The sequence below is a fragment of the Equus asinus genome, chromosome 24 (genome assembly GCF_041296235.1).
Source record: "Equus asinus isolate D_3611 breed Donkey chromosome 24, EquAss-T2T_v2, whole genome shotgun sequence".
NCBI classification, from domain to species: domain Eukaryota; kingdom Metazoa; phylum Chordata; class Mammalia; order Perissodactyla; family Equidae; genus Equus; species Equus asinus.
This window is the reverse complement of record NC_091813.1, coordinates 50,681,604-50,703,041: the sequence shown is the minus strand read 5'-3', so window position 1 is coordinate 50,703,041 and position 21,438 is coordinate 50,681,604. Positions and strand designations below refer to the sequence as shown.

The 21,438-nt window shown below is 38.8% G+C and overlaps 2 long non-coding RNA genes across 5 annotated transcripts in view; one reads left to right on the top strand and one right to left on the bottom strand.

Annotated features, from left to right (window-relative positions):
* LOC123280454 (uncharacterized) overlaps positions 1-21,391 on the bottom strand; it is a 37,353-nt gene extending 15,962 nt beyond the window's left edge. Inside the window, exons 1-2 of one of the 4 annotated variants that reach the window (XR_011497849.1) lie at positions 21,189-21,391; positions 20,086-20,244 (exon numbers count right to left, since the gene is read on the bottom strand). This is a non-coding gene — a long non-coding RNA (uncharacterized lncRNA). Of the gene's footprint in view, positions 1-20,085; positions 20,245-21,097 lie in introns of all 4 variants that reach the window. The other 3 variants (XR_011497847.1, XR_011497848.1, XR_006519367.2) reach the window with 3 other exon arrangements.
* LOC139041842 (uncharacterized) lies at positions 354-18,916 on the top strand. The gene is made up of 3 exons (XR_011497850.1): positions 354-486; positions 1,800-1,882; positions 17,699-18,916. It is a non-coding gene; the product is annotated as an uncharacterized lncRNA (long non-coding RNA).
* Positions 21,392-21,438: the final 47 nt, after the last annotated feature.

Below are 21,438 nucleotides of genomic sequence, written 5' to 3'. Positions count from 1 at the left end.
TGGGAAGTCCAAGATTAAAGTGTCAGCAGATTGGGTTCCTGGTGCAAACTCTTTACCGGGCTTACAGATAGCCACCTTCTCATTGTATCCTCACATGACAGAGAGAGAGAGCAAGCTTTCTGGTGTCTCTTCTTATAAGGGCACTAATCCCTTATCTTACCCTAATGACCTCCCAAAGGCCCCATCTCCTAAAACAATCACACTGGGGGTTCGGGCTTCAACATATGAACTTCAGTGAACACAAATCTTCAGTCCATAATAGGAGGGAAGTGTTAACTTTGCCAAGGGCTGTAGAGGAGGGTATTGCAGAGGAGCTGACTCGTGAGCTTGGTCTCAAAGCAAGCATAGGAAGCCACCAGCAGAGGAACAAGCAGGGCATGCCATTTAGAGAGAACAGCAGGAACAGAAACACAGGAGGAAGAAAGAATGCTGATCATTTCAGCATGGATAGAGTAAGGAGTACCTGGAGGAAAAGCAAAGAGTGAGGTAAAAAAACTAAGTTGGGACCAGATTATAGAAAGTTCCTCAGTATGACGCTGAGGAGCTTACACTCTATATGGGCAGTGGGAAGCTGATGAAATCGTGTATTTGTGTATATGTGTGTGTGTTTATGTTCTAATAAAGTTTGTTGTTTGGATAAAAGTAATACAAGTTTAGTATTTAAAAACTGAATTTTTGGAAGTTTTTATGTTGAAATAATTTCAAACTTACAGGAAGGGTGCAAGAATTGTACAAAGAACTATATATATGCTTTACCCAGATTTACCAGTTGTTACTATTTTGTCACATTTGCTTTATTATTATCTCTCTCACTGTATAATATAAATATTATTTATAAGGACATATAGAAATAGACATAGATATGCACGTATACGCACATATACTGATAGATATATACACACATATTATGTTTTTTTCTGAACTAGCTGAGAGTAGGTTCATACATAATTCCTTTACCTCTAAATAGTTCAGTGTGTTGGGGCCGGCCCCGTGGCCGAGTGGTTAAGTTTTCACGCTCTGCTTCGTGGCCCAGGGTTTCGCCAGTTCGAATCCTGGGTGCGGACATGGCACCGCTCATCAAGCCATGCTGAGGTGGCGTCCCACATGCCACAACTAGAAGGACCCACAACTAAAAATACACAACTATGTACCTTACCAGGGGGACTTTGGAAGAAAAAGGAAAAATAAAATCTTTAAATAGGTGTGTATTTTCTAAGACTGAAAACATCCTTTCTTATAGTCATATTACAGTTGTCAAATTCAGGAAATTTTAACAGCGATATAATACTTTTATCTATTTCAATTTTGTCAATTGTCCTAATAATGACCTTGATACTATGGCATTTTTTTATCTTGTATAGGACCAAATCCAGGATCATGAATTGTTGTATTTCATTTTCTTGTCTCTTTAGTGTCTTTTAATCTGGAAAGTTCCTCCAACTTTATTTTTTTATGACATTGACATTTTTAAGAAAATAAGAATTTTTAAAGCAAATGGTATGTTAAAAAATAATTTATTATAGAAAAATGGCTAAAGTCAGCGAGGAAGAGATGGACGGATATGAGAGAACATAAAATAAGGGGCAGAGAAGAGACTTGGGAGGCTGAATAAGCGGAGGCGACGGAGGCCTCTTTGGGTGTGAGAGGAAGGCAGCCGTGTGGGTGATTCAACAGCATTTAGTGCCAGTTATGTGTGAAAAGTAAAGAAAAGGAAAGTTTGATTCTAGCTTGGGCAATTCAACAGGTGGTGATAAGGATTATAAGATAAGTAGTAGATTTTGGTTTTTGTTTGATTCCAGGTTGAAGGAGGATAACCTGTTTTGTTTTCGAATGCTGAGTGGATCTGTATATTACGCCGTTGGAAATCAGACATGGAGTTCAGGTAAAATGTCTAGGATGGAGAAGGATTACCTAAAGAAGGATAAATCTAAATAGCGCATCTTCTGCTTATCTTTCTATCTCCTGACTGAGCCCTGAATACAGCAGATACTTAATAAGGACTGTAGACTGACAGCAATCTCACAGCAGCCTAAGAAAAAGACAGGCAGTGGCCAAGTTTTCTTCTGGGCAGATGAGGCCCGGGAGAACTCTGGGAATTTCCCTGAGTCAGGATTTCCCTGAATCAGACGACCAGGGCATTTCCTCCCTTGCTGCTGAGAATCAAACAGGAATTAACAGGGCACCGGAAGCACACAAGGCTTTGTACCAGGCCCACAATCTCTCATCCAGAATTTTCAAATACAAAAACTCTGAAAGTACTTTTGTATTTCATTTGGCAGCAAAACTAGACCTGAATTGATCTGAGGCTCTTGATGGTGCTTCTTTATCCCACTCACTGTGAATATTCATACATTTCACTGCATGACTATTGGTGTGTTTGATAACAAGCGTTGCCTCAGAACTCACTGGGGATGATGCTTAATTCATGGTATATGCACCCTATCTATCTCTTTTCTAACATCCAAAAATATCTGAATTTCAAATAAGGAAAGGTGGAAGTGTATTTGAAAAGCGGGGGTAAATACCTTGCGACCTGGACTGTTGCCTTTAAATGAACATTTCACCCGTGACAATGTGAGTGGAGCTCACAGAAGGCTTCCCAGGCTTTGGCATGTTATTTCTAGAACTACTGAGAAGGCCTTCATTTCTCCACTTCTGGCTCACTGCTCCTTATTTCAGCATCTTTGGCTTTTGGCTTCATTCTGTCCCTCAGCAGCCATTACAGGCCTGGCTCACCATTCCACCCAAAACCCTCACTCTTCTTCAGGAAATTTGATCTCTGGCCCTCCTGAACTGTACGTAGCTGCCTCTAAGGAAAGGGCTTATGAGCTCCCATCCCCACCCCCCAGCCCTCCCTTGCCCTCATTGTGCTGTGCCCTATGGGACCTATTACATGCACATATCTCTTGCTGTCTTGCCCCGCATGTATCCTGGGTGGTGGAGGTGGGGTAGTGTGCAAAAAAGAATCAGACTAGCCATCCATTCAACCATCCATTTGGTCATTTGTTGGCTCACCCTTTATGCATTTATTCAACAAATATATATTGAATGTCTAAAATGTGCCAGATGTTGTGCTAGATATTTGTAATACAGCAGCTGTTAATTGCATATTTGATGTCATTGTTGAGTTTACAATCTAGCAAGGGAAACAGGCATTAAACAAATAATTAACTACAATTGTAGTAAGTGCTACAAATGGGGACGCAGAGTGTGGTGAAAGTGTATGAGGGGGAAGGAGTTTAACCTGGTGTCTCCACACAGGCCCTACGCAGAAGAGCCTCTACACAGGCTCAAGGAAGGCTTCTCAGAGGAAGCGACTTTTGAGTTGAGAAGGATGAATAAGAGGTAGTGGTGAAAAGGGTGAGGGAGGTGGGAAAGATGGAAGTGGAGAGAATTCCAGGCAAAGCAAACTGCATAAAAATGACTCAAGTCGGGAAGGAGCTTGGCCTAAATGTGAACATGAAAGCCATTAACTATGGCTAGAAGGGAGAAAGAGAGAGAACTTAGGGTGAGGTAAAAGTAGTTTGGTCTTTATCCTAAGAGATAGCCACTGAGGGGTTTTAAGTAAGGATGTGAGCTAATCTGATACTACTTGTCAGATCACTCCAGCTGTGGTATGGAGAAGGGATTGAAGGATCAAGAGTAAATATATGAAGAAGGAATAAAATAGTTCTTCCCTCTTAAGACATATAGACATCTAAAAGAAGAGGTAACACACAACAAAAGAGCACGATCATGAGCAGGACTCGACTTCTCCTGAAACAGGGTTACACAGCCTTACTCCACATGGGTAAGGCCAGGGCATCCAGGAAGTCCTGACCATCCAAGGAGGAAGAGGTACAAGACTCCCTCTCCAGGTGGGTCTTTAGGACTGCCTTTCACTTCCCAGGGGGAAGCCTACACCGGAAGTTGTCTGCTGTCTCTCTCTTCATGTTCACACGAACACCCATCCAAAACATTTCAGCCCGACTACCTCAGTAGACCAACCATAGAATGTGCTATCTCTTAGGACCTTACTCCAAACTTTGTGTTTGAATAGTATCTGAATACAAACCACAGTTGGGATAATTTTAAGTTTTTGTCCATAAATGCCTATCATGTAAACTCTTAAGAAAAGATGGCCATGAAGTTTGCATTAAGAATCATAATCACATGTTATCATATAGAAATGACTTCACTCAAATAGAGTGGAATTTACTCTGGCTTACTTCCATTAGTCCAAGTCTTTTATGCTCCCTGCCGGCATGAGGAACACTACTGGAATTCATTCTTGAACAGAACTTTTCCTGAACTGAAACTCTATGCTAAAAAGCAGTGAAGAAAACTTGTTACCCTTCGTTTATTTTGGACTTAGATTCAAAGTGGGGGAGGAGTGGGTGAAGGACAATAGTTCTTTGACACTAGCACTAGTAAGTTAGTAGAAGGCCAAAAATCCCTTCATTAGACTTTATAGCCTGAGGCAGAATAGTCAGGAAAACAATTATGCAAAGTAGATCTTTAGCAGGACGGGAAAGATAAGATAAATATAAGTCATGAAGCATATTAAGAAATTGCCAAATATTAGACATGGTCCCTCTGAATTCTAAAAATTCTCAGCTCTTCACTACTTGAAATTTTATCAAACAGAATGATAACATTAAATATTCAGAAGTTAAAGGAACTTGTACTTTTGAAATTGGGGTTTTTTGTTTCATTTTTGCATCTGTATGAAAATAATATTCAAATATGGCAGGAAATGAGTCCTCTGCTATTAAGGAATATTTAGTATTCTGAAATTTTAGTATTCTGAAAATAGTAATAGCCACCAAAAATGTACTACTTGAAACTTGCTTTTCAAACATGACTCTTTTACTTATTGTTTCTCTAATTGTGATTTTGGATCCCAAAGGACTGGAGGAACCACCAAAAATACAAATTTAATAGTGTAGCATTGAATAGTCTCTTTCCAGAAAGTGTGAAGGTCTGTCTTTTTCTTGCTCTCTTAATACTATGCACATCCTTCTATGAAAATTTTATACTTTTTTTCTGGACTAAGACTTCTGAATAACTGCCAAGCAAAAAAAATGGTTTGAACCAAAGCAAATTATTAGCAGACTGGCAGTTTATTAAAATTCCACAACTATATTTCTATCTAATGTTCCACATTATCCTTGCCACAGCCAACCATCGCCAAAACACTGGCAATCTCAGAAAACAGAAAAATGTGTTAAGTAACTTTTTTTCAGGCCATGTTAATTTTACTTTCTCAGCTTCAATTCTCAGTATACTGTGGAATTATCCATTTGAAGATTAATAACTGTGAAAGATGTGCACTGAAAGATTATCTGGGACCTCTGAGGTGAGAAAAAAAAGTTGTGAAGAGTTTTGTTCAAGTTTTGGAGACCCTATTTGGTACAAGTTGAGTGAGAAGAACCTCTCTCATCTTTATTTCTCTCTCTGTCTCAATCTCTGTCTCTCTGTTTCTATGCCTATTCTCATGCCTATACCTAATCTATATCTATTTAGATCTAGGTATTTTTAAAATGTGTCCTCTCTGCCTATAATGTGTTCTGACTCGTTTAGGAAAAAGGAAGTAACCCACCCACATTTTAAAGTAACTTTAACACATGCTGGCTGCTGCATTAGCTAAAGGACTTAAGAACACCAGAGAAAAGCCCCAAGTAAAAACAATAACATCCCCAGAAGATTAAATCAGTTTAGGATTTTGTTTCTTCTTCCCAAAAATCCTTAACGGTCCAACCAATTATATATCAAAAGTTCATCCAGAGCTTAGCTAATATATATTTGTAACTATACTCAGAATTCTGTGCTTGCCTCTGCCACCTCTTTCCACTACCCACAAATGTGGCATACATTTCTTTTGCCCTTTTTCTTCCTCATTCTGTTTGCCATTAAAGCCAGGAAATTAAAAAATGAGGAAGTTCTGAAGGGCAGACTCCAGAAAACTGACCTAACTTGGCTTATACTCTTGAAAATTTTGGCCCAGGATAAGGTAAATATATTTCAGTTATAATAGATATAAGACTTATGAGCTCAAATTCTATGACACTCAAAGTCAAGGAATAATTTTTCAATTCAAGCAGGCTTTCAGGATGAGAGAGTTTACCTACACTTCTAGTTTACCATGGCTTTGGGACATTTTGTTCCCTCAGAGCTTCTAAACCCCTAATTATAGATAACTTTTAATTGGTTCAAATTATTCTTAAAACCAGTAGAGGGAGAAACTGCTAATTGTTCCTCGATATTCAGTCCTTCTTCCTCCAGGAATTTTAGGTGAGCACAAAACCACATTAGCTGGAGACTAACTTCTCTCTGCCTCCCTTGCAAACCAGGATTGGGCATTGCCATGTGAGCGGACGTGACTGTGGAATTTTTAGATCACATTAAAACTGCTTGCCTTCACTTCCTCTATTCCCATATTTATTACTTAAAATACTTAGTACTTAGTACCTACTCTATGCAAATTGATACCATCCTGGGAATAGAAAAGCTAGTTAAAATTGTCCTCATGTTCAACTTGTTTCCAAAGAGGGATAAGTAAAATAAATTCACAAATAATTCAAAACAAGAGAAATCAAATAATCCTAATAGATGTACAAACAATGCCTAAGGGTTCAAAGGAAAAATATAATTTATCTAGCCTGAGGTATAGAAAAAAATTTTTTTATTCAGGGGTTAATGATTGAGAAAGGTGTTCATAAATAGATAGAGCAGAAGAATCTGGCTTCTCTTCACCCTGGCCGGCTCTCAAAATGCAGAAAAGTCAAATGTTTCCTGTTGAGTATTAACACTGGAACTGAGTTAGCTAAGGGTATTATGTGAACACTGTATGTCAGAAAATGTGTTCTATGCTTTACATGTTTAGCTTTCTATAGCTGCTGTAACAAATGGCCACAAACTTAGTAATTTATAACACCACAAATTTAATACCTTACAGTTCTGGAGATCAGAAGCCCAAAATGGGTTTTACTGAGCTGAACTAAAGGTATCGGCAGGGCTGTATTCCTTTCTGGAGCCGTTAGGGGACAATCCATTTCCCTGCCCTTTCCAGCTTCCACATTCCTTGTCTAGTGGCCCTTTCCTCCTTTTTCAAAGCCTGCAGTGCTGGTGAAGTTCTTTTCACACTGCATCGCTCTGACCTCCTCTTCTGCCTCCTTCTTCTGCTTTAAATGACCATTGTGATTACATTGGGTCTACACAGATAAAATCCAGGAAAATCTCCCTATCTCAAGGTCAGCTGATTAGCAACCATTATTTCATTGGTAACCTTAATTTCTTTTTGCCATATAACATAATATATTCATCAGTTCCAAGGGTTAGGACATGGACATCTTGGGGGGGCCATTATTCTACCTACCACATATGTATAACCTCATTTATTCTTCACAACAGATTTATGAATTTGGTATTAGCGTTAACTCTACCCTACAGATAAGAAATGAAGGAACAGTAAGGTTAAGCAAATTGTCCACGATCACTAAGCCAATAAATGGCAAATCAGGAATTAGAACACAAATATTTCTTATCCAGGGCTTAAACTTTGAAAAAGTCACCAGTAATTCAGATTTACCTGGGACTGACCAGTTTTAACACTGAATTTCTCAGGCCAGGAAAACCCCTTAGTCCCAGGCAAACCAGGATGGTTAATCACCATGTCTGAATCCTCAATCCAATTCCCGTGACGACAGTTTAGCAAGAATTCATTAAGAGCCTGGTGATCACAGATCACGACTAAATTCCAGAGAGCTCCATTGTGGTGGTAGACGGTGCCTTATGAGGCAAAGAGGTGCTGGAGCAACTCCACCTCTTCCTCTAACTTAACCTTTCCCTGGTTTGACAAAAAATGGTCCAGATAATTTACCCTAAGAAAATTCATAAAGAGGACCTTGAAAGTAGAGGGGAGAATAAACTTGAGGTGAAAATGAAGTTTTGTTATCTTGAAGCATATGCAACAAATCAATAATCCTAAAAATATCACCTATTAAAGGTCCTCATTGTAGTCCCCATTAATTAACTATTCAGAATTTACTAAAAGTAGCATCTTAGACGGAGTTCCCCTGGGAGCTGACCCTTGGTCAGGGGCTGGAGTACAAGTAGTTTATTTAGGAGGTGATCCCAAGAGACACTAGTTGGAGAACTGGGGAAAGAGAAGGAAGGAAGGGAGCCACTACAGGGGTGATGATGAGCAGGTTATTGATGAGAGCAGCTGGGACCAGAGGTCACTGGGACCTTTGAGAGACTGTGTGGAACATGCATCAGAGTTGTTCTCCACCAGAAACGTGAGGAGCTAGGATGTTTATCCTTCAAATCTCTAGTATTCTGGCCTGGCAGTTTGCCTATCTAAATTATATCCTGAGTCTTACCGCTTCTCGTAATTTCTACAGTGACAACCCTAGCCCAAGCCAATAGCGACTCTCCCCTGGACCGCTGAAGGATTCATTGGCTTCCTTGCCTCCACTTTTCCTCCCCACGAAATCCCCACAAAACAGCCCAAATGACTTTTCCAAAGCATGAATCCGGTTACGTCACCCTCACGCTACCAAACACTCACAGGTTCTCATTACTAGAATAGAATCCAGTTTCCTTACAGCCTTCAAAGCCTTACGTGATCTGACTACCCCATCTCTCTGACCTCTCCTCCTAAATGAAGCTTGTTCACTACTCAGCCCCATACTCTTCTTGTTGTCGACTAGACTTGCCTCAGAGTCTTGGCTCTTTTGTTTCTTCTGTTCATAATACTCTTCCCAGTGGATCCCCTTCTCACCATTCTGGTCTAACTCAAATATCACCTCCACACAAATGCCTCCTCTTACTATTTAGCCCCTGTCACTCATTTAAGTGACTTTCTTAAAAGAATTTATTAGTCCCCTAAATTATCTTTTTATACATTTTCATATTTATTGTCATTTATGGGCAGGGATTTGGCATGTCTTGTTCAAAGCTATATTCCCAGTATCTAGAATGGCTCCTAGTACGTACTAGGGATTTCAGAACTATCTCTGTACTGAAAAAAAAGTTTTCAAGACTGATGAGGTTGAATGAAAGGACTTATCTGTTTTTTTATATTGTAAACATAACTCTAATATACGTTGTTTATTATTTGTTTGCGATAATCATGAAGAGATGGTTTGCTAAGCAAAGGCAAATCTCATGAGATTATAGAAAAATTTTCATCAGAGTCCCAATTTATGAAGTTCTACTTTCAAAAAGACTTCTAATGATAATGTTCCAGCTATTTTTAGGATAGAAATAAAATGACAACTTGCAATTTTCTTTTTCCCCTTTAGTAAACCTATTTAAGCTTTGAATTAAAATTATTCTCTTCCAGGGTTTAGTCATGTATTGAAAAATAACTGAAACCAACAGTATCAAAAAACATAATGAATTTTCAGGAGGTACATTATCGCTTTCTGAAAACCTAGACAGCTCTACTTTGTTTGAACATTTAAATTAAAGCTGTTATATTTTATTTTCTGTATAGTGGTTCCTGCCTTCCTGATCCACATCTTGGCGAATTTAGCTGTTAGATCACATCTCATCTTATATAAAGACCCTAAAATTTTAAAATGTTCGGGATAAAGTCAGCAAATTTTAAATAGGAAGAAATAAATGCATGCTGTCAGAGTTCAGCAGGACACTGATGGCAGAACACAGTACTCCACAAAGAACCTCAAAGCCCTTCAAATACAGCCCAGTCCACATTCCAGCCTTCTGCCCTCCGCTTTCCTCCCCCTACCCACTCTTGCCCCCCTATTTTGTCTATACTTGTCACACAAGCCATCTTTCTCCCTCCTCTCTGCCTTTGCCTAGGCTGTTCCCTGAGCCTGTCTCCCATCCTTTCCTCTCACATCTTTCTTCTTCCTTCATGTCCCAGCTCAAGTGTACCCTTTCTATGAATCTCTCTGCAAACTACCCAGGCACTCACTAGGTCTTTTTTCTGTGCTAAGTGCTCAGATTGTACTTGGCAAAATATGCCTAACATTCCCCTTTCCAAACTGCAGTGTTATGATTTATTTCCAAATCACCTTCCATCCCTCTAGACTATTTCTCAGGGCAAAACCAGTATCTTTATCTTGGAATCCTCAACACTTATCATGCTTACTACAGGACGTGCCCAGTAGGTGGTTGGTGGATGTTCTCTTCATTTCAATATATCTCAGGGTTCTGAGAGGGTATGTTCTGCATTGGAATTGGTGATAAAGATCAGCGAGAGGAGATTGGGGAGGGACTTATACTTACGTCTCCTCTTTTTTGTTATATTCTCCCTTTTGGCTTCAAAAAGGGGCCAAAGACTGGATGAAGAGACTCTGGCCTGAGGTTCTGACTTGCTGAACTACCTCTGATGCCATGGACCCCGGTATCGGCTCACAGGGCTTTTCTCTGACACCATCTTCCTCCCTTCACAAATGCTTCTCCCATCTACTCTCCATTCCAAGAGTCCTTGTGGCCTTGAGTTTTCAAGTCCCCTATTCACGACTTTCCCATCTTCCTTGACACTTCTATTAATACATCGAGACCCCGAAGTTCAATCTAAGAAGGTTGGTTTAGATTATTTAAGTTACTTAAACTTACGTATGACTATAGGAGCCTTTTAATTTAAAAAGAATCGGTTATCTTCAATGAAATTCTAACAAATAAACTATTTTTAACTTTGAAGCCAGCTGTGTTTTTTGCTAACTCCAGCACCCTGCTTTTAAACCTTTCATACAAAATAAGTTTTTATAAAAAATAGACATAATTATTGACTATTCACTAATTACTAACTTGTAGATTGTGATGGTTAATTTTGTGTCAACTTGACTGGTGCGCCCAGATTAAACACTATATCTGGGTGTGTCTGTAAGGGTGTTTCTGGGTGAGATTAGCGTTTGAATTCCTAGACTAAAGTAGACTACCCTCCCCAATGTGGGTGGGCACCATCCAATCTGTTGAGGGTCTAACTAGAACAAAATGTGCAGGAAGGAGGAATTTGCTCCTTTTTCCCTTCATCATGGTGGAGCAGGGACATCTCATCTAATGTCCTATCCTTGGACTGGGATTTATATCAGCTCCCCTGGTTCTCAGGCCTTTGGACTCAGACTGACTTACATCGCTGACCTTCCTGGGTTTCCAGTTTGCAGATGGCAGATCACGGGACTTCTCAGCCTCCATAATCTCATGAGCCAATTCCTCATGATAAATCTCTATCTCTATCACTACCTCTATTTCTATGTCTATATCTACCTCTGATTGGTTCTGTTTGTCTGTAGAACACTGACAATATACATACATAAATTTTAAAATATACTTTAAATAAAAGAAATACTACCAAATCACCAAGGTCACTTCTGGTTCGTTTTAAAGCAACCAATACTCCATAACACACAGGTTCACCTCAAAAAATTAAGTTTCTGACTGAATTTCAGCTGTTTTAAATTACTTTTTAACCTAATATTGGCCTCACCTTCCAGATTTAAGCAAAAAAAAAAAAAAATCCTTAATTCACCTTGAACTCAATATCACATTTTGAGCAAATGTTTTGGCTTCAGCCAAAAAGTTATCCAGTCCAAAAAGTTATCAAAGCAAATGTGTTAGTTCATGTTGTTTTCTTCTTTTGAATGAATACTAAATTCTGTATTTGATCATATAAAGTTAAATTATTTCATCATTGTGTAAGAGAGGTTTTTTTAATGTTTGTTGGAAAAATATTCTAAATTCAAAGTATAAAAGTCATTTTAATGTCACCACCTCTCTTTAAAATGGTAGGAAGCAAGGAGTTAAAGCCCTCTTCCCTTTTCTGATCCCCATTTCCATGGAGACCACCTGCCAAACATTTTCCATGTTTATATAGATATACGGGAATCAACTTATATTATTTATTAAAATAAAATTGTGATATACTTATTGATCTGCAATGTTCTTTTATATCTTTTAATGTAACATGGATACTTTTCCAAGTCACTACTTTGGATCCATTTTATTCTTTTTTTAAAAGTTATGTAATATTAAATTGTTTGAACATGACATAATTTATCTAACCTTTCATCTACTGACATTTAGTTTTTTTTTGCCTGGTGCAATGTACTGAATATTTGTGTCCCCCTAAAATTCATATGCTGAAATCTTAACCCCCAATGTGATGGTTTTAGGGGGTGGGGTCTTTGGGAGATGATTAGGTTATGAGAGTGGAGCTTTCATGAATGGGATTAGTGCCCTTATTAAACGGACTCCAGAGAACTCTCTTGCCCTCCTGCTGCCATATGAGGATATGAGAAGTCAGCAGTCTCCAAATGGGAACCGAACTCAACCACCCTAGGAACCTGATCTCAGACTTCCAGCCTCTAGAACTATGAGAAATAAATTTCTGTTGTTTATAAGCCACCCAGTCTATGGTACATTGTTACGTTAGATAAAACTTTTTAAGACATCCGAACTATCTTTACTTGAATTTACATATACAATTAGGACTTCTCTATACCCCACTTGTTACAAACTCTCTTCCTTCAGACCATTGTCTCCCTGAATCTATCACCTAGTCTTTCTCCTTTTCTAAACTGCCAATTTTGAAAGCACTGACCTCACATGCCGTCTATACTTTCTTGGTTTCTCATTCATTCCTCGACCTTGTAACCCTTCTGTCCCTCCACTCTTCTGAAACTGCTTTCACTAAAGAGGCCCATGCCCACACAGCAGCCCAACTGAGGAGCTTCTCTTCCCACTCTTCACCTCACTCAACATGGCTGCATTTCCTGAACCCTAGCTTCCTCAAGCCCGTTCCTCCCTTGCCTTCTGGGACAACATTCTCTTGTGCTTCTTCTCCTACCTCTAAAGAATATCTTTCAATTTCCTCTGCTTGTCTCACCTCACCTGTCTCTTTTATGTTGGCGTTTCATAGAGTTCTATTCTTTGCTCTCCTTTTTTCTCCTTTTACATGTCTTTCTGGCATTCTCATCCACTGAGAGTTTCCACTATCACCTATACGCTAATGACTTTCAAATCTATCTGTAGACCGCACTCTTCTGATCTACAAACACTCGAATCCATCTTCCAGTATCTCCAGTGGGCTGCTCCAGATTCACAACAGAACTCTCCTTGTCTATAACTGAACTTGTGACTTCTCCCCTCCTGGCATAACCAGATCCTCTTCCTATACTCCATAACTCACTCACATTTCCACCCATCCCTGTTGTCCAAACTAAAACAAATCACTCTTTTTTAACTCCTCACTCACCTTCATATCTAGTTTTTCAGTCAATTCTTTTATTATTTCTCTGAAATGTTCAGTTCTGTCACTACCACATTTCTAAAGATATCTTCATCAATCCCTGTCTGAATTATTACACTTCACAACTGATCTCCCAGCCTTTAATCGTACAAACTTCAAGCCATTTTCCATATGACAATTAATGTTATTTTCTGACACAATCCATGTCACTCCCGTTTAAAAACTTTCAATATCCTCTAATACTCATAGGATTTTAAAATGTGTATACAATTATGTAAATAATATATATTACACTTACACACACACACACACACACACACATATGTAAAAGGCCCTTAGCCATCAGACTCCATTCTACCTAACCATCACCTCCCAGTAATTGCCCTATCTTTCAGACATTCCTCAAGCTGTCTGGGCTCCTACTTGTGTCTGGGTCTTTGCTCAAGTTGTTTCATCAGCCTGAAATTCTTTCTCTCTCCCTGTTCCTGTTATAATCCTATTTTTCTGTTAGAAATCATCTCAAAATTATCTCTTTGTGAATTCTCACCCAGCTCTCTTTTCAATTATAGGAATACAAACTTCCTGTTCCGTGAATTCACAGCCCTTTGCTCACATCTCTCTTGCTGCATTTATCATCTGGTATTATAATTATTTGTTTCTCTATCTTCTCCACAATGTCATAAATGAACAGAATTTACGTCTTTCAGATATTTTTGGGGGGGAGGTAGGTTAGCCCTGAGCTAACATCTGCTGCCAATCCTCCTCTTTTTTTGCTGAGGAGGAATGGCCCTGAGCTAACATCAGTGCCCATCTTCCTCTGCTCTTTATATGTGGGACACCTGCCCCAGCATGGCTTGACAAGCCATGCATAGGTCTGCAGCTGGGATCCTAACTGGCGAACCCAGGGCCCCTGAAGCAGAACGTGTGAACTTAACCACTGCGCCACTGGGATGGCCCCTTGTGCTTTTCAGATCTTTGAATTCCAGCTCTGTGTCCTGCATGTAGTAAACAATAACAAATATGTTTTGATTTTATAGACTTTGGAAAGAACAAATAGAGTGGCCAGGTCTCCAGTGTGTGCCTCCACTTACTGGGCTACAGATGACATTGCAGAGCAGAATGGTGGCTAGAAAATCAAGCAAATTTAGACTGGGGGCTCTGTTTACTTTTTTGTATTAGTAACTCAGTTCTAGGACCAGCGTTTATCGTTTTCACAGGAGTTGAACTGGGAAAACTTTCTCCTTTGGGAGAGAAGTTAAGATGAACCCTCTCAGTTTTTGGAATCAGGGAAATGTTTCCAACTGAGAGGCTACATATGCATAGATGATATGCTAAGTGGGAAGAATGCAGTTTGCCTCTCTCTTCTCAGGATGAGTTAGAAAAAGTTATTTCCAAATTGGACTTTATGTATTTCCTGATAACAAACCTTTATTTTCAAAACTTCCTTCTGAGTATAAAACAGTAAAAACTAATGAAATATTTACTGGCTAGAGCTCTTTTATCCTTGAGTTCATTCATCAGCAAATGAAATCTCTGAACCCCAAGTCCGAGAATCTGGAAATGCTGTTAAGTTAGAAATACCAGCAGTAGCAGGATGAATTGTTTCTTAAATCTGTCCCACATTTAATAAATGCTTCCACTGAGGGCAACTGTCTCCTAAAAGCCATATGTTCTGTTTAGATTAATGTATAACAGTTCCCATGGCTGTTTAAGTTAGCCTTCAGTGTGGAGTCATTCAATGTAGACAACACTGCATGAAGATCCTCTGGGCGCTAGGCACTGAAGATGCAAACACTGGAAAAAGAACTTATCAGGAAACAGGCAACAGTCCTTGAATTTCCTGGTTTTTGTCAAAGATTTCAAGAAATCAGAAAAGCAATACGGCATAGTAGAAAGAGCTTTGAAGTCAGGCAAAGTCCACACTCCACTGCTCACCAAGAAACTTTAGCTAAGTCACTCGACCTCTCTGAGATCTCCTAATCTTTACAACAAGGTGACCTATGTCATAGAGGGGATGAGATAATTTCCATCAAATGAACGAATGGTGGTCTCTTTCCAAATCAACTTTTCACATTTTTAAAACATATGTGCATAGAATGGCTTGCTCACAAACCGAAGGAAGTTGTAATATAGTCTTAGAGCCAAAGAATTCACAAGGCAGAGTTCTCAGCTAACGAATAAAGAGTTATGACAGCCAAAGTATCAAGTTAGATACTATAATATGAACTTTTCATATTAAATTAATTTTTATGTGGAAAGTAGTAAATGACTTTGATGAAACTTGCTTTAAAAGAAGTAGGCCTTTTTTATCATGAATGTCTGGTTGTTCTAAAAAGATTCTTTGACCTTGGGACTGTACTAAAAAAAAAATTTCTGATATTTTGGTAAGATTATATATGAGCTCTGGAGTTCTAATGAACAGCAACAACACAAATTCATAGGAACAATGTTTAAAGGATTTATCTAGAAAATGCAAAGAAATATTTTCCCTTCTATGAAATTTCTTAACCTTAGGATTTTGAGATGTTTTCAAATATAAAGGCAAGTTTATTAAATGACTTGACTGTCAGTTTATGCTATTGTACCAAACAAATCACTGATTCACAGTGACTTTTAAAAATATATGTAATTATTTTCATTGTTTCACATACATTAGTTTTTTTTTCACTTTATTTATCTTACTAAAAATACAGTAGGGGGTAGTCCCACCAAGCATACATTTTATTGGTTATTTAAATGACTCATATAATGACACAAATTTTTTAACTAATACTTCCTGAATTTGATTCATTTAGCTTCATTCCTCTCTCTTAAGGGTGTACTTTTGTAAATTATCTTAAATCTATGTTTTATAGTGAAGCAACATATTTGGATTATCTTATTGATATTATGTGAGCCAGTAGATAAGTACTTCTAGTAAGACTACTTACTCCCAACATAAACACACACAATTTTTGCTCAGAAAAAAAAGCTAACTGAAAACATGAATTTCAATGCATAATTTTTTCCTTAAGATCTTTATAAGGTATAGGTCTGCTATCTTCATGGTATGGCATTTTAGTTATAGCAAGTCCCCCTTTCTGTTCACCACCTGAAGATACTACATGTCAGGAATACCATTGTCCAATACAACTCTTCTGCCATGATGAAATACTGCACATTGTCCAGTACAGTAGTCATAGCCAGATGTTGCTACTGAGCGCTTGAAATGTGGTGATTATGACTGAAGAATTGAATTATAAATTTCAATTAAATAGTCACATGTGCTACTGGCTACCATATGGGATACTGCAGGTCTAGAATGCATGTTGAAATAACTGGAGCAGTGGACAAGTATGATTACTATGTCCTCATGTCCCACCTCTTCCTCAAGCTATTCAACTCTTACTCATAGTAGGATACAAGTCAAGTCTCATTTCCTCCATGAAGATTTCCCTGACCACTCTAACCCACGTGGATGTCTTTCTTCTGTGAACTCCTAGACACTTAACTGTTGTAATGGAATTTAGTGCCTGATTATACCTTGTACAAAAGTTTAATTTTAACGTATGTAAGTTTTAGCATAAAACAATACAAATAATACTAAAAATATAATAATACTAAATATAAAAATACTAAAAATACTAAAGTGTTAAACACTTTACACATATTTTATTTCATTTTCATAATAGGCCTTTAAAGTATGTATTATATTACCTATGTAGGCTCAAAGAGATGATGCAACTTGCTCAGATCAAACAGCAGTAAGTGGCAGAACTCAAACTTGAAACCAGGTCTATGACTCCAGTCTACACAGGTAGGACTTTGTTAGAGGATGTAGGGTCATATAAGGTACTTTGGTCTGGTGGGATTATTGAAAGCCATCATAACAAACCTAAGCCTGTCTGAGAAAATTACTTACAGCTTAGTGGGAATAAAAGATGGGAATTCAATTTAAATTACAAGAGTATTTCATTTATAGTCAAAGACCATTCCAAAGTTCTTCCATCGTAGACTAGACATATTACTTTCTCGAAGACCAGTTGCTCCCTCTAGTGAGAAGCAATGGGAATACTATACCCATTAAGTATTTAAAGGAGAGCTTCCCAGCAGGAGCTGTGCCTCCCTTAGGGATCTCTTGGGAATTTGTGGAGGTGTGTTTTGGTTATAACAAAGAATGCAGGTAGTTACTGGCTTTCATTAGGTGGGATCAGGAATGCTAGATATCAAGCAGGAAGTCCTTATCAACAAAAAATTGCCCCACTTCCGAGAGGGAAAACTCACATTTATTCATCTGTGCCCGGAATTTAACATTATTTTACATATAAAAACAAGATATGTTCCCACTGTTTTACTATGCAATTAATTTTCCAGGAAGAAAACTACGGCATTTCATCTAATTTAAGACATTATCAGCTGTCAAACATAAACATTATTTATTTATTTTTGTGTTTTTGTTTTTGAGGAAGATTAGCCCTGAGCTAACATCTACTGCCAATCTTCCTCTTTTTGCAGAAGAAGACTGGCCCTGAGCTAACATCCGTGCCCATCTTCCTCTACTTTATATGTGGGACGCCTACCACAGCATGGCTTGCCAAGCAGTGCCACGTCTGCACCCAGGATCCGAACCTGTGAACTCCGGGGCACCGAAGCAGAACGTGTGAACTTGACCACTGCACCACTGGGCCAGCCCCCATAAACATTATTTAAATGTCACCAAGAAAGACAGAAAAAAGGAAAGGAAAACATTGCCATTTAAACTATGACACAATGCCTTCTTACATAGAATTTTTATTTTATCTTTATTTAAAGAGCTCTTTTAGACTTATTTAGACATAAATCAAATAACACATTTGGACATATATAAAAGGAAAAACAAAAGCAAAATAAGTTGTTAAGGTAGTTCTAAAACTTCTTCATGTTCAGAACATTTTCTGCAACAGTTTTTGACTCAGAGTTGTCAATATCCATGTTTTTTGAAACAATATTATCCTCCCTGCTATCAAGTATTTTGATGATGCTGTATTTCTTAAAACAGTGCTCAACTCTTATGTCTAGGATTTTCTTCAAAGACACTGACATCATTATGTAACTTTTGATGCTAGCAGTTTTTTGAGCCTTCCAAAGATATTGATGTAAAGTTTTCAGACAACAACCAGTGGTCATATCCCTTATTCAGATAGTCTTTAAATAGTTTGTCCAGAAATGAAATCAGTAACAATAACCAAGTTCACACATGCTCAGGCAATGACAATAACAATGATGTCGTGACTGACGCCTGGCTGACAGTGCTTAAAGGACACATCCTGATTTCAGAAAAGCGAAAATGTACTTCCTACAATGGAAGAAACATAGAGCCGTGGCAATCAAGGGGAACTTTTCCTTTTTCTTTTCTAGAACTTAACCAAAATTTGGTCATCAGCAAGAGTAATGCTGCTCAAGGTATTTGAGCAGTAAAAGTAAAACCTATCAGTCTCCATCCAACGGTGATTGTACAAACAGGCGTAACTTTCCAACTACTCTGTCGTTTGTTATAGTGTCGGCAAATTAATGCCTTTACATATTGAAACAGACACTATTATAAATTACTTTTCTCTTTTATGCCAGAGTCAAGTTTTTCCTCATTTTTCTGTATATATTTAACCAAATATTCCACATCCTAGCTTTTCTAGGAAGGAAGTGTTCCTCCAAAGCTTCTCAACACTATCTGGGAAATTACACTCACCATCTATCATTGGAGTCTTTCCTAACTTTCTCAGTTAGAGCACTAATTAATTACACTTGCGGACATCACAGTGGTGACTTTGGCACATATTCTAGGAATGGTCAAAAGCTGGCACTGTCTTCTGCATAAAAATACAAGGCATATTAGAGTAATAAAAGTTTCCACTTCAGGTCAAATTAAATTATTCCAGTTCCAAGATAGAGGATGATTTCATGGCAATTAGAAAGAAGTAGACCTTGTGGAAAATTCCATTATTTATTCTTTTATCTATATAGAAGTAATTTCAGCCATGCATCACAGGACCTATATCCATTTCTTGCAGAGAGAAATGAAGTAAGGCCTGGAATCATTACCTTGGCTTGTTCAGAAAGGACAGAATTGGAAATATAGCGTTGGTAGTCTGAGGCTTTGCTATGTAAACTCACCTAGATATGTAGGTCTTTCAGAGTTTGTCACACACTGTGACAAATGTAAATTACTTGTAAAACAAAATTTTTTTTCCTGTGGTTTTCTATGCTTTTAGAGGCTTTGATGCAGATGTAGAAATTCATTCTGACTAGGACTTTATTTCTGCAGACAGTCGTGCGGTCCTCTGGTTTGCTGGTGGCAGATAGGGAGGAGAGCAGGGTGACAATCCATGTGCCCCTTACTTCTGCAAGCACCACCTTGCTGGCAGGAGAACTATTCTGTTCATTTGTTCCTTTGACATTCCAACAATCTATGCAACACTGTGCAAGGCAGTGTGCAAGGCACTAGGTAAAGGGTGGTAAACAAGACCACGACCTTGTCCTCCTAGACTTCAGTCTTCTCAGATCTATTGTGTGGTAGGTTTTGGCTTTCATTTTGTCTTTCAGTGTATTGCCTAAGTATATTTCCGGTCTTGATAACCAAAAAGAGATTCAAGGTATGATAATTCACAGCTGGGGCAGGACTTCAGAGAAAGCATTTGGCAAGATTGACGGGGCTGCTGCTAGGATAAACCTGAGGCACACAGATGTAACCAAACCACAACCCAAGGAGTACTCTTTTCTACTACTTCTGCAACAAATTACCACTAATTTAATAGCTTAAAACTACACAAACGATCTTACAGTTCTGGAGGTTAGACATCATAAAATCAAGGCGTTGGCAGGGCTGCATTCCTTTGGAGGCTCTGTGGGAGAACCCGTTTCCTTACCTTTCCAGCTTCTAGAGGCTGCCTTTAGTCCTTGGATCTTGGGTCCTTCCTCCATCTTCAAAGCCAGCAGCATACCATCTTCACATCTCTCTTTTTCTCTCTCTTTCTCACCTCTACTTTGGTCATCACATCTTCTCAGACTGATACTGCTGCCTCCTTCTTATAAAAACCATTGTAATTACACAGGGTCCACCCCGATAATCCAGGATAATCTTCCCATCTCCAGATCCTTAACCTAAGCATATGTGCAGTCTCCTTTTTGCCATGTAAATAACATTCACGGGTTCTGAAGCTTAGAATGCAAACATCTTTGGGGCCACTATTCAGCCCACCACACAAAACAAAGCAAAGAGAAGAAAATTTTTGCCTCCTTTACACCTTGAGTCACCTAATTGCACGCTGGCATTCTGCAAGTTTGTTTTCTACAAGACCATCTTGGCTATCTATTGTAAACTGGCTCTTCTTCATAGAAATGTGTGTGGGGAGGTGCCCCCTACTGGTATTTCTCTGAAGCCTTGGAACTCTCTAACAAGAGTTTTCCTCGCAAGTCAACAAACTAAACCAACCAGACACTAGCATCCCTTTTAAATGAACTCTGTGAGCTGAATGCGATGAACAGATTCGAGCCAACCTTTCCTACCTCCTTGCAGAGCTAAATTCGTTAAAAGATTAATAGTTTATGTGGCTGCATATAGCTTTTCTTTTTCCTGCAGTGAGGGGCTATGGAGCAAGATTTAGCAAATCAACCCTGGCTTAATTCCTGCAGACATCATGTAGCAGAAGCTTCTCTTTGACGCAGATTAAATTTTAGGCCTATCAAGGAATACATGCATCACTGTAGTGGTAAAGAGCCGTTGAGTAGCTCTTTCTCCAAGTCACGTTAGTGGCAAGAATTGGTATTTTCATGTCACTTCTACTTGAGACAAAGGAAACAATTTGCTATTCATCTTAATTAAAAATAAAGAGAAGATTTTGCTCCTGGCCATTATGGAGTAACAGGGAACAGATTTACCTTCCTGCCTAAAAAAATGCTGAAACCCAGAAAAACATCTTTTCAGACAAAGACAGCAGGCAGCGTAGTAGTGATGCCTACAATTAATTACCCCAGTTTACATGCTGGAGGCAGTTTCCAGATGCATCGCAGGGAAGGTCCTCACTGCCTTCAGTCTCCGAGTCCAAACTACATTTATTTACTGAGTCAAACGATGGCTCCACCAGATTAAATTCATAGAAGGAATATCAAGACAACACCCTCGGACCGCGGGCGACCACGCAGCCAATCCCGGGAACAGCAAATTCTCGCGTTACGGTGAGATCTACAACCCTGACGTCACCCTCACGGAGACGCTCGCG